Source organism: Pleurodeles waltl, chromosome 8, assembly GCF_031143425.1.
Source record: "Pleurodeles waltl isolate 20211129_DDA chromosome 8, aPleWal1.hap1.20221129, whole genome shotgun sequence".
NCBI lineage: Eukaryota > Metazoa > Chordata > Amphibia > Caudata > Salamandridae > Pleurodeles > Pleurodeles waltl.
Window position 1 is genome coordinate 10,160,230 of NC_090447.1, and position 14,757 is coordinate 10,174,986.

The following is a 14,757-nucleotide window of genomic DNA, read 5'->3' on the forward strand; positions in this document are numbered from 1 at the left end:
GGGTTGGTCACCTAACCAGGTAAGCACCTATCAGGGGAGGGCTCTGATGCCACCTGCTGGCACTGGCCACTCAGATGCTCACAGAGCTCCCTGCTCATCTTGAAAACAAGATGGCAGAACCCAGGAACCCTCTGGAGGAGCTCTGAGCACCACCCCTGGGGTGGTGATGGACAGGAGAGTGGTCACTCCCCTTTCCTTTGTTCAGTTTTGCACCAGAGCAGGGATTGGGGGTCCCTGGCCTGGTGTAGACTGGATTATACAAGGAGGGCACCATCTGTTCCCTTCAAAGCATTCCCAGAGGCTCTAGGAGGCTACCCCTCCCATGCCTGTAACACCTATTCTCAAAGGAAGAGGGTGTAACACCGCTCTCCGAAAGGAAATCCTTTGTTTCTGCCTTCCTGAGCTCGAGTTGTACAAGTAGCAGGAGGGTAGAAACCTGTCTGTGGGGTAGCAGCAGCAAGGCTGGAATGGCAGTGCTGGGGTTCCACTCTGGAGCCCCCAGAGTGCGTGGAATCGACAACCAATGCTAGAATCAGCATTGGGGTATACTTTCAAGATGTTAGACACCTTACGTGACCATATTCGGAGTTACCATTATGTAGCTGGACATAGGCATTGACCTATGTCCAGTACACGCATAAAATGACGTCCCCGCACTCATGAGGTCCAGGAAAATGGACCTGGGGTACGTGGGGGCACCTCTGCTACTGCAGGGCTGCCCTCACACACAGGTACTTTGCACCCTGCCTTCTGGGCTAGAAGGCCTGCCACAGGGGTGACTTATTAGTGTCCTGGTGTAGTGAAAAATAGCTGTGAAAGGCTGCTTGCACCTTTTCACGCAGACTGCAGTGGCAGTCCTGTGAACAATTTGCATGGACTCCCTATGGGTGGCAAAATATATGCTACAGCCTATAGGGATGCCCTGGAACCTCAATGCCCTGGGTACCTAGGTACCATATACTAAGGACTTATAAGGGGGTACCAGTATGCCTAATGTGGAGTCGAATACTGTGCTAACAGTAACCTACAACCAAATTTCCAAGGAGAGAACATAACTACTGTGGTCCTGGTTAGCAGGATCCCAGTAGATACAGTAAAACATACTGACAAACAGTTAAACACACTGACATACAGGCAACATGTGGGAGTAACAAGTCTAGAAAAGGGCTACTTTCCTACAGTGCTGCCCACAATGAGATGCTATCCTCTCCAAAGATACAGCAGCTAATGTTTGCATGGCACTCCTCCTGCCTTCCATCTCTGCACAGAGCTGGTGTAACCCATCCACAGTAGGTTAGAAAGCTCTCCTCTGCTGGGAGACAGGCCCTTGATGCTACACCTGTTGCCCCATGCAGCTGCTAAACTGTGCTAGTATAGGATAAGATGCAGAACCAGAGGAACAGTAGCCCGTGTGCTGTAGTGTTTAAAGAGCATCCCATGTCATGCAGTGTTTAAAGAACACCCATGTGGTGCAGGGTCTAAAAAACATACCATGTGGTGCAGTGTCTAAAGATCACCCTTGGGATGTAATGTCTAAAGAGCACCCTTGTGGTGTAATGTCTAAGGAGGCTCCATGTGGTGGTGTGTCTAAAGAACACTCATGTGGTGCAGTATCTAAAAAGCAACCCATGTCGGTCAGCGTCTAAAGATGCAGTGACTAAAAAACACTCATGTGGTGCAGTGTCTAAAAATCATACCATGCAGTGCAGTGTCTAAGGAGCCCCCATGTGGTGGTGTGTTTAAAGAACACCCATGTGCTCTAGTGTCTAAAAAACATTCCATGCGGTACAGGGTCTAAAGAATACCGATGTGATGCAGTGTCAAAAGAGCATCCCATGTGGTGCAGTATCTAAAGAGTACCCATGTTGTGCAGTGTCTAAAGGCCATCCATGTGGTGCATTGTCTAAAGACCCCCCATTTGGTGCAGTATCTAAAGAGCACCCATGAGGTGTACTGTTTAAAGAACATCCACGTGGTGCAGTGTCCAAAGAGCATTCTATCTAGAGAGCATCCCATGTGGTGCAGCGTATAAAGAGCACCCCATGTCGTGCAGTGTCTAAAGCGCACCATGTGGGTCAGTGGCTAAAGAGCACCCATGTGGTGCTAAAGAGCAACCCATGTGGTGCAGTTTGTAAAGAGCAGTTCATGAAATGCAGTGTGTAAAGAGCAGCCATGTAGTGCAGTGACTAAAGAGCAGCCCATGTGGAGCAGTGTCTAAAGAGCAGCCCATGTGATGCAGTGTCTAAAGAGATGGCATGTGGTGTAGTGACTAAAGAGCAGCCCATGTGGAGCAGTGTCTAAGACCCCCCCATACGGTGCAGTATCTAAAGAGCACCCATGTGGTGCACTCTCTTAAGACTGTCCATGTGGTGCAGTGTCTGGAGAGCATCCATGTGGTTTACTTTCTAAAGAGCTTTACGATGTGGTGCAGTATCAAGAGAGCATACCATGTGGTGCAGTGTATAAAGAGCAGCCCAGGTGGGTCATTGTCTAAAGTGCAGCCCATGTGGTGCAGTGTCTAAAGAGCATTTTGATGTGGTGAGGTATCTAGAGAGGAAATGACACCCATGCATTGCAGTGTCTTAAAAACATCCCATGTGGTACAGTGTCTAAAGAACACCCCACGTGGTGCAGTGTCTAAGGAGCATCCCACCTGGTGCAGTATCTAAAGAGCACCCATGTTGTGCACTGTCTAAAGACCATCCATGTGGTGCAGTGTCTAAAGAGCATTCAGGTGGTGCAGTGTCTAAGGAGCATTCAGGTGGTGTAGTGTCTAAACAGCATTCTGATGTGGTGCAGAATCTAGAGAGGATCCCATGCGCTGCAGTGCATAAAGAACACCCCATGTGGTGCAGTATCTAGGGAACATCCCATGTTGTGCAGTGTATAAAGAGCACCCCGAGTGGTGCAGTATCTAAAGAGCACCCATGTGGTCCAGTGTCTAAAGAGCACCTATGTGGGTCTGTGTCTAATGAGCAGGCTTTGTTGTGCAGTGTCTAAAGAGCAGCCACATTGTCCAGTGTCTAAAGAGCAGTCAGATGGTGCAATTTTTAAAGAGCAGACCATATGGTGCAGTGTCTAAAAGGTGCCCATGTGGTGCAGTGTCTAAAGGGCGCCCATGTAATGCAGTGTCTAAAAGAGCATCCATGTGGTGCTGTGTCTAAAGACCGTCCATGTCGTGTAATGTCTAAAGTGCATCCATGTGGTGAAATGTCTAAAGAGCATTCTGGTGTGGTGCAGTATCTAGAGAGCATCTTATGTGGTGCAGTGTATAAAGAGCACCCATGTGATGCAGTGTCTTAAGAGTACCCATGTGGGTCAGTGCCTAAAGAGCATCTATGTGGTGCAGTTTATAAAGAGCACCCGTGTGGTGCAGTGTCTAAAGAGCTCCCTTGTGGTGCAGTGTCTGAAGAGCACCCTTGTGTTGCAGTGTCTAAAGAGCACCTTTGTGGTCTAATGTCTAAAGAGCACCCGTGGGGTGAAGTGTCTAAGGAGAACCCTTGTGGTGTAATGTCTAAAGAGCACCTGTGTGGTGCAGTGTTAAAGAACACCCTTGTGGTGCAGTGTCTGAAGAGCACCCTTGTGGTGTAATGTCTAAAGAGCACCCGTGTGGTGTAATGTCTAAAGAGCTTCCTTGTGGTGTAATGTCTAAAGAACACCCTTGTGGTTTAGTGTCTAAAGAGCTCCCTTGTGGTGTAATGTCTAAAGAGCACCCTTGTGGTGCAGTATCTAAGAACACCCTTGTGGTGTAATGTCTAAAGAGCACCCTTGTGGTGCAGTATCTAAGAACACCCTTGTGGTGTAATGTCTAAAGAGCACCCGTGTGGTGCAGTGTCTAAAGAGCACCCTTGTGGTGCAGTATCTAAGAACACCCTTGTGGTGTAATGTCTAAAGAGCACCCGTGTGGTGTAATGTCTAAAGAGAATTCTGGTGTGGTGCAGTATCTAGAGAGCATCTCATGTGGTGCAGTGTATAAAGAGCACCCGTGTGGTGTAGTGTCTAAAGAGCACCCTTGTGGTGTAATGTCTAAAGACCTCCTGTGTGGTGTAATGTCTAAAGAGCTTCCTTGTGGTGTAATGTCTAAAGAACACCCTTGTGGTTTAGTGTCTAAAGAGCTCCCTTGTGGTGTAATGTCTAAAGAGCACCCGTGTGGTGCAGTGTCTAAAGAGCACCCTTGTGGTGCAGTATCTAAGAACACCCTTGTGGTGTAATGTCTAAAGAGCACCCGTGTGGTGCAGTGTCTAAAGAGCACCCTTGTGGTGCAGTATCTAAGAACACCCTTGTGGTGTAATGTCTAAAGAGCACCCGTGTGGTGCAGTGTCTAAAGAGCTTCCTTGTGGTGTAATGTCTAAAGAGAATTCTGGTGTGGTGCAGTATCTAGAGAGCATCTCATGTGGTGCAGCGTATAAAGAGCACCCATGTGATGCAGTGTCTTAAGAGTACCAATGTGTGTCAGTGTCTAAAGATCATCTATGTGGCGCAGTTTATAAAGAGGACCCGTGTGGTGCAGTGTCTAAAGAGCTCCCTTGTGGTGCAGTTTATAAAGAACACCCGTGTGGTGCAATGTCTAAAGAACACCCTTGTGGTGTAATGTCTAAAGAGCACCTGTGTGGTGCAGTGTTAAAGAACACCCTTGTGGTGCAGTGTCTGAAGAGCACCCTTGTGGTGTAATGTCTAAAGAGCACCCGTGTGGTGTAATGTCTAAAGAGCTTCCTTGTGGTGTAATGTCTAAAGAACACCCTTGTGGTGTAGTGTCTAAAGAGCTCCCTTGTGGTGTAATGTCTAAAGAGCACCCGTGTGGTGCAGTGTCTAAAGAGCACCCTTGTGGTGCAGTATCTAAGAACACCCTTGTGGTGTAATGTCTAAAGAGCACCCGTGTGGTTTAGTGTCTAAAGAGCTCCCTTGTGGTGTAATGTCTAAAGAGCACCCGTGTGGTGCAGTATCTAAGAACACCCTTGTGGTGTAATGTCTAAAGAGCACTCGTGTGGTGCAGTGTCTAAAGAGCACCTGTGTGCTGCACTGTCTAAAGAGCTCCCTTGTGGTGCAGTATCTAAGAACACCCTTGTGGTGTAATGTCTAAAGAGCACCGTGTGGTTTAGTGTCTAAAGAGCTCCCTTGTGGTGTAATGTCTAAAGAGCTCCTGTGTGGTGTAATGTCTGAAGACCTCCCGTGTGGTGTAGTGTCTAAAGAGCTCCTGTGTGGTGTAATGTCTGAAGACCTCCCGTGTGGTGTAGTGTCTAAGAGCTCCCTTGTGGTGCAGTGTCTAAAGAGCTCCTGAGTGGTGTAATGTCTAAAGAGCACCCTTGTGGTGTAGTGTCTAAGAGCTCCCTTGTGGTGTAGTGTCTAAGAGCTCCCTTGTGGTGTAGTGTCTAAGAGCTCCCTTGTGGTGTAATGTCTAAAGAGCACCCGTGTGGTGTAGTGTCTAAAGAGCAGCCTCATGTTCAATTAACCGAGTGACTCACGCTCCTGTCAAGGGACGGAAATCCAGAGTGTCATGCGTGGATTCCCTTGCACACTACTGCGCTATTGCATTGGAATACTCTGGCCATGTCAGATGATGGAAAACCTCTCAGGAACCAATAGGATTGAAACACGCACTCTTTTCTAGAAGAACACAACTTCTGCCCAATCGAATTATCTGGGAAGGAGGGCAAGTGGTGGGTGGAGCCAGAGCCCTCTCAGTCCTTCTTCTACAAGACCTTACAGCTCTAGCTTTGGTGTTCCCGTGAGACATGAAGCCCTTCCTTCACGGGGGAAGGACCAGCAGCATGTGGTGCATGTGGTGGTCTGCCTGTGATTGGCTGCCTCGTCATTAACACACAGGGAGGGTTGCTTTAAAATCCATATCTTGATTTTGCAACAGGAGGAGGGAAACTCTGAAGGTCCTGAAATATAGATGACGCCCACACTGGGAGAAAAAGCTCGGGGGAGTCAGAGGTTTAGATTTTTCGTATTTGAAAAATAAACTCTAGTTCTGGGAGTTTTTTTCCCGAATGGAGGGGCCCGCGGGAAGTAAGAGCAACGCTCTAGTCTTCCCGCGGGACGATTCGGGAAGGAAGTGACGGCGAAGAGGACAGGGATTGGGGGAAAAGGTAAGTGGGGGTGGGTTTAAGGGGAGGGAATAAAAGGGGTTGGGGGTGGAGGGACCGGCCTCTTTCCGCGCTCCCATCGCGCGTTTTAGTTTGGAGAGGCCGGTCCCTGGGGCTCTTCGCTGAGGGATCTGTTGAGGTGCAGGTAGGGTGGGGGCCCAGGGTGGGGAAGGGGTATGAGGGTATCTTCACTTGTTCATGCCCAATCCTCCGATAGCTCATTTGGTAGAGCGGAGGACTGTAGTGGAGGAACAGAAATCTTTAGGTCACCGGTTCGTATCCGGCTTGGAAGAGTTTAAAAAAAAAAAAAAAAACATTATTACATTATTACTGGCTCTGACCACGTGGGGGCCTAAAAAAAAAAAAAAAAAAAAAAAAAAAAAAAGGGAAATATGAAGAAATAAATAGAAATAAAATATCTATGGATATAATGCTACGCCATAGACTCAGGCTGGGCTACTACAATTATCTAGGTGGGGAGCCCACATCATTACAGGGTGGGGCCCTAGCCACCGCCCTTTAAGGCACAATTAAGTGATTTAGGGACAATACAGCCCCCCCCCCCCGCAAAAAAAAAAAAAAACAATTATTAATTACAATTTTGTACAAGGATGTTATCACACCAGGCAAAACCAAAACACTATAGGGACCCCCACTTGCCAGGCCTCCCGCAGGACCCCACGGGAGGCGCCAGGTTACGCAGGGCCCACGTATCATTTCTCAGCACGCCCTTTGTGGCCTGCAGCAGGGGGGCACAGGCAGGTTAGGAACTACGCCCTGGGATTTCTCTTTACCTAAGGGCGTGAGCGGCAGCTGGGCATGGGTCCGGAGCCGAGGGGGACAAGAAGTCAGGGAGGATGGTGGTTTAGGCAGCGCGATGGGAGCCAGTGGCGCATACGGCCATGCGGCGCGTGGAAGGTCAATGCCAACGCAAGAGGTTGGCAGAAAGAAGGCGATACCAACGGGGCGCAATACGGCCCCAGCACGTTGGTCAGAAGCGCTAGAGGGGTCTCCGGCGGCCTTCTCTACTCCGCAGGATCGGGGACAACACAGAGATGGCGGACGCCATGTGGGTCACAATGACATGTCTAATAACTACATGATGAGGAGTGGGAGTGTTGAAAAACGGATGGATGTGTGTGAAGAGGAATGTGCGGGAATTTGACTAATTAAGAGGATCTGGAAGAATGGGAAGAGGGGGAGATCAAGGAAACAGAGGTACACAGCACAAGGGGGAGAGAAAGAGGACGCAGGAGCGGCGCAACCCCTCTCTCCGTTTCTATTTTTCAGGAGCGGGACAACAGCAGTGGTCCACAGGAAAGAAGGCAAGAACAAGCACGGGCCGAAAGGTTTCGTGGCCGGTGGCTGCACATTGCAGAGGTAAAGGGCAATGGTGGTCGGTTTGAGGGACGGTGCAAAAGGGGACGACACTCCAATTTGCAAGTCCGTGGGGGTAGGAGAAGGTTCGATATTTGACACGCTAACAGGTAAAGATAAGAAAGGGGGAAAAAGGCACAGAGCTGCAAGCCAGAGGTACAACTTAGGGCGGGGACAAGGCAGCGGAGAGAAGTCAGGCACGGAAGAAAAGGAAGGGGGAGAACGCAAGAGGAGGCTACCCTAGATGGGTCTGGCTATGCCATTGGGCCCACACATAGTGGGGAAAACAAGGCCAGAATATGGAGACACGAGTACGTAGAAGTTTTTTAAAACTATTACATAGGGACATACAAGCCACAGAAGGGGCTAAGGAAGAGGAATGGGAGTTGGCCCTTAGGCCGAGGGTGCCAATTAAGATGGACAATTGGACATCAGCGTTTAATCTTTGCAAGCATTTATTGCAAGAAATACCCTGACAGGGCTATAGCGCTATTTAAATACATGGACATTATTAGGAAAGCGCAGATGCATTTTTGGGGGTTCAGAGCTGGAATGAGCATTAACCCAGATGAGCCATGGGGGGACGTAGACCCAGAATTATGGAGGCAGTGGATGGCATCATCACAATCTGCAGCATGGACACATAAGGCCAGGGGGTTACTAGTGGCACATAAGCCGTTTCAGGAACGTCACGCCCCGGTGGGGGGGTGGGTGTGGGACAAAGAACAACACTTAACACGGCAGGAGCGTGCTGGAATTTCAACAAGGTTTTATGCTACAGACACCCTTGCAAATTTAAACATGTCTGCTCCAAGTGCGGGAACAGTCACCCGGTCACACAATGCTTTTCACTCTCCAGTCCCTCCGAACAATGGAGGGCGGCAAAAGGCAGAGGGACACAGGGCGCTACTGCTCCAAAAGTGGCCTACGTCATTTAGGTTAGACTTTATCTTACCACGGCTGTGTATATACACGGATAGGGCAACTGTTTGTAAGTTAGCAGAAAGTTTTTCAAGAAGGTTTCAGGGTTAGTCACCAAGGCCCACGGGGGATGATGCTGGGCAGACAACTTGCGGTCTGCAAAGGAAATACCACAGGTGGTAAAAGAAGAAAGTTGGACAAGGAACTGTCATTGGGCAGAATTGCGGGCCCATGTTATGAGTGGCCAGGTCAGAATTTGAGGATACCCCCATTGGGAGTCGTGCCGAAGAAGGCCCCGGTGAATTCAGGTTGGAACATCACCGCTCAAGGCCGGAGGGCACATCTGTTAATGATTTCATTGCAGCGGAAGACACCAGAGCGGTGTATGCATCTGTGGATGATGCTATAAAAATTGGTCAGGGCGTGTGGACATGGGGCAGAACAGGCAAAATGCGATATACATTCAGCTTTCAGGTTATTGCCGATACATCCAAGGGTTTTTTTGATTGGCTGGGGATGCAGTTTGAAGGAGCAATCTATGCGGACAGGGTCCTGCCCATGGGTTGTGCGATTTCATACGCCTTGTTCGAAGCGTTTAGCACCTTCATGCAGTGGGGTTTTTGTCAAAGAGCAGTGGGGCATTATGCGGTGACCCATTACTTGGATGACTTCCTTTTGTAGGAAGGAAGGATGCCGGGTAATGCCGGACGGCTGGAAAATTTTTCAGGACATGGCACAGCAGAGGGGATTGCCGTTGGCACCCAAAAAGACCGAAGGTCCCTCATTCAGTTCTCACCTTCTGGGTATTGAGTTAGACTCCAGTACAAGGACGGCCCGATTACCGGCACAGAAAGTAACGGAGATGCTGGTTTTCTTGGTCATGGTGAAGGAGGCACAAAAAATTGATTTGAGAACAGCCCAGAAGCTGTCGGGGTACTTTAACTTTGCTTGTAGGGCAGTTAGGGGGGGGGGATGTTTTTGCAGGCGACTAGGTTTGTCCGTGTCAGGCGCATTTTTGCCACACCACAGAATAAGAGTGTCAATGGGACTCAGAGAAGATGTTAGGGCGGGGGAAACATTTCTGAAACAATTCTACAGTGTATTCATGTGTTTCTGCAAAGGAGACAGTATGGCAGGTACAGATATTTTCAGATGCAGCAGGAGCGCATGGTTTTGGGATTTTCTGGGATGGCAGATGGTGTGCAGAGGCGTGGCCCAAGACAGCGGTCCCGGCAGACATTTGGGAATTGGGGGGCATGATGATCACGGGACTGGTGGAGATGTTTTAGCGGAATCCACTCGGAGATGTTACTGTTTGGCCGGGCTGGGTATTATTAGTTTTTTGAGCGGTTTACAGGAAATTTTTGGGGGACAGAGTGACAAACAGCTAGAGCATCGGGCGTTGCGTTTTGCGCTGTGCATGATTTGTAGAGGTTTATCAGCGGCCACTATCGGGGTAAACTGGCGGGGGGAGCTTTTAGGGGAATTTGTTTTGATCACAACCCAGCAAGAAATGATCTGTTGGGAAGAATGTTAAAAGGTTGGGGCAGAATCAGAGCGGTAGAGGTTAGAACGGCCAGGGAACCCATTGATTTTGATTGGTTACTGAAGTTGTTACACATACTGCCGGTATGTTGCGCAGACGAATACGAACTAGCGCTTTTCCGCTTATGCATGGTGTGGATGTTTGAAGCTTTTTGAGTGTCAGAATTGTTGGGTGTGGGGGCAGAAGTTGGGATACGTTACAGAGAGGTGTGCACGGCGATCGAGTGGGGATCATGGTTTTAGACAATCAAAAACCGATTAGCTAGGTAAAGGAAAGTGGGTAAGGTTAGAGAAAGGGAGCGATGTATTGGCCTTCCTAGTCACGGAAGGGAGCAAGTTTCAATCCTCACGGATGTCAAACAAGGAAGCCGGGGTTTTTTGTGCACAGATCAGGGTCCAAGCTCACTAGCTTTCAGCTTTTACGAGTGTTAAGGATGGCGTTGGGACGGGTGGGCTGTCGGGCCATGGGTTTTTGGCACGCATTTCAGTTAGGTTTGGGGCAGCCACGGCTGCTGCGCAGTTGGGGTGGGGACTGGGAAAAGATCAGGGCGATAAGCCGCTAGCGATCAAGGTTTTGTGGACGTTAGGTTAGACCCTGAAAGGTGGGGGAGAGACAGCAGTAGGGGGTTTTGGAGAAAGGGTAGGGGTTTTTCGTTAGGTTAAAAGACACATGTTACAGTTGTTTTTCCATTGCAGGAGATGCGTTGGTCCATCGCAGGGCAAGACGGGTACATGGCTGGTCGGCCATTCATTTGTCCACTGGGCAGCGAAGTTCGCGGAGGAACAGATATATGGTCGGGCCCTGGACGGTCCAGCAGGTGGCACGAGGTGCTATGGTGGGGAAAGAACGGAAGGCGGTGGGGTAACCCGTTTCTTTTCATCACTGCTAACTTATTGAACTGGTGATGTCCAGATTTGTTTATCATACATTTGGGAGAGAATGATCTCGTAAAATTGTCAGGACTCACGCTACTGCAACACATGCAGAGGGATTTGGAGAGTCTCAAGAAAAAATTGCATGGTACATGCGTGGTATGGCCAGAATTTGTTCCACGTAGAGTGTGGAGAGGGGCAGTAAAGTATGGAGCCATGGAGCGGGCTCGAAGGAAACTTACCAGAGCAAGGAAGGTTTTGCTGGGGAAAAGGGAGCAAAATATTGAAACATGAGAACATTACTGAGCTGGAGGTTGCACTGTTCGGAGACAATGGTGTTCACCTGTGCACACTGGGAAATGCATACTATCTGACAGATCTGAGACTGCTGGTTGAAGAGTTGGGGAGAGAGAACTTGTGGATTACAAACAAGAAATGAGGAGTACTGGTCGCAGTAGCGTGGCCTTAGGGGGGGGTGGGGCAGCAAAACGCCAAATGGGTTTCTGCTGGTTGGCAGTAGATGGGGGAGGGTGGTGAGTCAGATGCGGGCTTGGCCACCCTTCCAGGGAATAAACAAGCAGGTGAAGGCTCTGAGTGGGGGTACGCGCGAACCAAATGGGGCATGAAAGGAAAAGGGGAGTGCGTAGGGGAATGGAAACGAGATAAGGGTTTGAAGGGGAAGGATGAGCGAGGAGATGTTAATGGGAGGGCTTTACTAAAGTTACGGTTACGTTTAAAGGTTAATGGTTATGTTACTTATGCAATCCTGTCCTAATAAATGACCTTTTACACTAAATCAGCTGTCACTGAATTATTTCCCGATGGAGGGGCCCGCGGGAAGTAAGAGCAACGCTCTAGTCTTCCCGCGGGACGATTCGGGAAGGAAGTGACGGCGAAGAGGACAGGGATTGGGGGAAAAGGTAAGTGGGGGTGGGTTTAAGGGGAGGGAATAAAAGGGGTTGGGGGTGGAGGGACCGGCCTCTTTCCGCGCTCCCATCGCGCGTTTTAGTTTGGCCTCCCACCCACCCGGCAATTAGAAGAGCGATTGGCAAGGACGGAAGTTAGAGTCAATTAGCAAAGGGGGAGGGTAATTGTCAGTTAGGGCAGGTTGCAAGGGCGAGCGAGTAGTAGATGGGGGAGGGTGGTGAGTCAGATGCGGGCTTGGCCACCCTTCCAGGGAATAAACAAGCAGGTGAAGGCTCTGAGTGGGGGTACGCGCGAACCAAATGGGGCATGAAAGGAAAAGGTGAGTGCGTAGGGGAATGGAAACGAGATAAGGGTTTGAAGGGGAAGGATGAGCGAGGAGATGTTAATGGGAGGGCTTTACTAAAGTTACGGTTACGTTTAAAGGTTAATGGTTATGTTACTTATGCAATCCTGTCCTAATAAATGACCTTTTACACTAAATCAGCTGTCACTGAATTATTTCCCGAAGCTGAATCGTTTGCTGAGCGGCCACCTTTCCCTGACACACGGCTCGGCAAACTTCCACTCCCCCAGAGGTGCAGACACCCCAACACATCCTCTGCGAGCACAGCCAAGCTGGAGGGTCGGCGGTGCCCTGCCACACTGCAAGCGAGGCCCGAGGAGAGGGCAGCTGGTCCCCGGGCCCAGAGCGCCACCTAGAGGGCGGTGAAGAGCAGCGGACTGACAGGCACTGAGGATACAAGTTCTGGGATCACCTCGCTTGGAGGGAGTTTGTACATACATCACCCGTACTTACATGAAACATTCACATCCGCGCACCGCCACACAGAACTCTGAATGGTACCATAACAACACGTCTGACAAGAATAACAAGCTCATAGAAGCCAGCTGATCCATAACACCTTTCAGGAAGGAGCGCGTTGCCAAATCCACTTCAGTTGGAGCACCTGACTCTTTAGAGCTGGCCTAGAAACAGCTTCAGTTCCTACCACAGCCTCCCGCAATAAAAACACAAAAACATAATGACACCCCCTGCATACCTGCAGAGAGGGCGTAACCTACGGTTTAGGTGAACCAGAAGGAGCTGGCTGACTTCAAAGTTACGAAGGAAGTCTGCAATCCGTGAGTTTCATCGCACATGATAGACGATGCCAGCCCTGCGTGTCCGTGTGACGTGTGTGAGCACCAGGGTGGCGCCGTCCACGGCTGATGAGCCCTTGGTTTGCAGTTCGCACTGGAGTCGAAGGAATCAAAGCACTTGACGTGGGCACCAGGCACATCACTCAAGGTCGCACTCAAGGCCCAAGTTTACTAAGGACTTGTGCCATCTTTTTACACCTCGGGTACTCAAGAGGCAACTCACGTCTGGGATTCACTAAGCGACACAAACCAACGTTCCATGGCTTTGTGTGGGTCAGTAAATAAAAAGTGACACAAGGCTGTGCAATGCGCTGCTTTGCGCTACCTTGCGTCAGGGATGCTTTCCATGGGTGGAGCATGGGCGCTACCATGCATTCACCCATTGAGTCTGATGCCATACCAGATTTACTGACGTCATTTCACTCTGGGATTGTGCCACAATGCAGTGCCTTCCAGACCCTGGCATGACAAAGGAGGGATATCTTTATCTCTCTGTGTCACTTCCTTGTTCTTTGTGTGACTCATTCTGCATCACTCACAGAAAGAGAATTTTTATTGATGCTATTGATGTACTCTGCAGGAGTAGCGCCAAAATATAGCTGTGAAAAATGATACAAGGAAATCTGTTAGATTTCTGGCGAAGGCATAATGTAGCGCAAAGGGTTACAAAGTGGCACTTTGTAAATATGGTGCAAAGATTTTAGCCTCGTTGGGCTACATTAGTGTAAAAAAAACATACCCTAATGTGGCACAAGGTGGCGCTAGGGGTTTATAAATATGACCCTATGTATGTACGTGAAGTGACGCAAGCAGCCCAGTAGTAGTCGTGAGGGACTTGTTCGGACCTCGCAAAAATAAAATGAAAAACGGAAAGTGGTGGAGTGACTTTGAAAAGAGCGCACATTGGGTCAATTATGACTTGCACAAGTGCACACTGGGCTCGGGAAGAATGCTGTCAGTTACAACGAGGTAAGCCAATAGCTGAAGTGGAATGACTCTTCCCCATTCCGAGGTAGAACGTAATGTGAGTGACAGTAAAACAGAGAGATGCCTAGAGAGCGCGGGCTGACAACCCCTCTGAATAACTATATTATTTGTGTCATTTTACTAAAATAACTCTGCCTTCGCTAGCGTCAAACTCAAACAAAGTCTGGCGTTGGTGGTAGGCCTTTTGGCTTTGCCAAGAATTATGCTGATTGTGGCGGGTTTTTGTAAGGCAGGAAGGGCTCTCTCTGTCTGCCTATCCACCTCTGCCTCTCTATCTCCTCTCTCTCTGTCCAATTCATTTCTCCCTCTCTCAGGGACTCTTTCTCCATATCCCTTCCTCTCTCTTTCTCGCACTCTCTCCCCTCGCCTCCTGTAGTTGGTCCTGATGACCTATTGTGTCATATAAGCAACATTCCCCCCTCCTCCAGTCTGAAGTGCTAAAACGTAGTAACAATGCTGTCTCTTACCTTGAGGTGCTGATAAAACTTCCGCGGCCCAGAGGGCAACCACAGTGAAGAGGAGGAGGAGGCAACCTGCAGCCTTCATGGTGGTGCTGGAGAGGGGTGAATAATCTCTGGGTATACCTTTGCAGGGATTTTATAGATCCCTTGGGTGGGGCCTTCACAGCTTGAGTTGTTGGTGACTCCCTCTTAGCTGTTTACAGTCATTGCATGAGTGATATCACTCCAGGGCCAGGTGTTGCAAGAGTAACAGTTTCCAGCAGCATTGGCTGTTCCCCTGAGCAGTATTTCTTCATATTAATTCACGGTTTCCAATTTTGTACAGGTGTTTCTGTTGCAATAAAAGAGCAGTATCCTAGCGCCTAGTACCACGTGTGATCCTTGGCGTCTGCCGTAAATAAATGTCCCTTGCAATCAGGCACATTCGGTCGTCTGTA

At 49.4% G+C, this 14,757-nt stretch overlaps 1 long non-coding RNA gene across 1 annotated transcript in view; it reads right to left on the reverse strand.

Moving 5' to 3' along the window:
- LOC138249669 (uncharacterized) overlaps positions 1-14,456 on the reverse strand; it is a 30,708-nt gene extending 16,252 nt beyond the window's left edge. The window contains exon 1 of the long non-coding RNA XR_011194833.1: positions 14,327-14,456. This is a non-coding gene — a long non-coding RNA (uncharacterized lncRNA). The remainder of the gene's footprint in view (positions 1-14,326) is intronic.
- Positions 14,457-14,757: the final 301 nt, after the last annotated feature.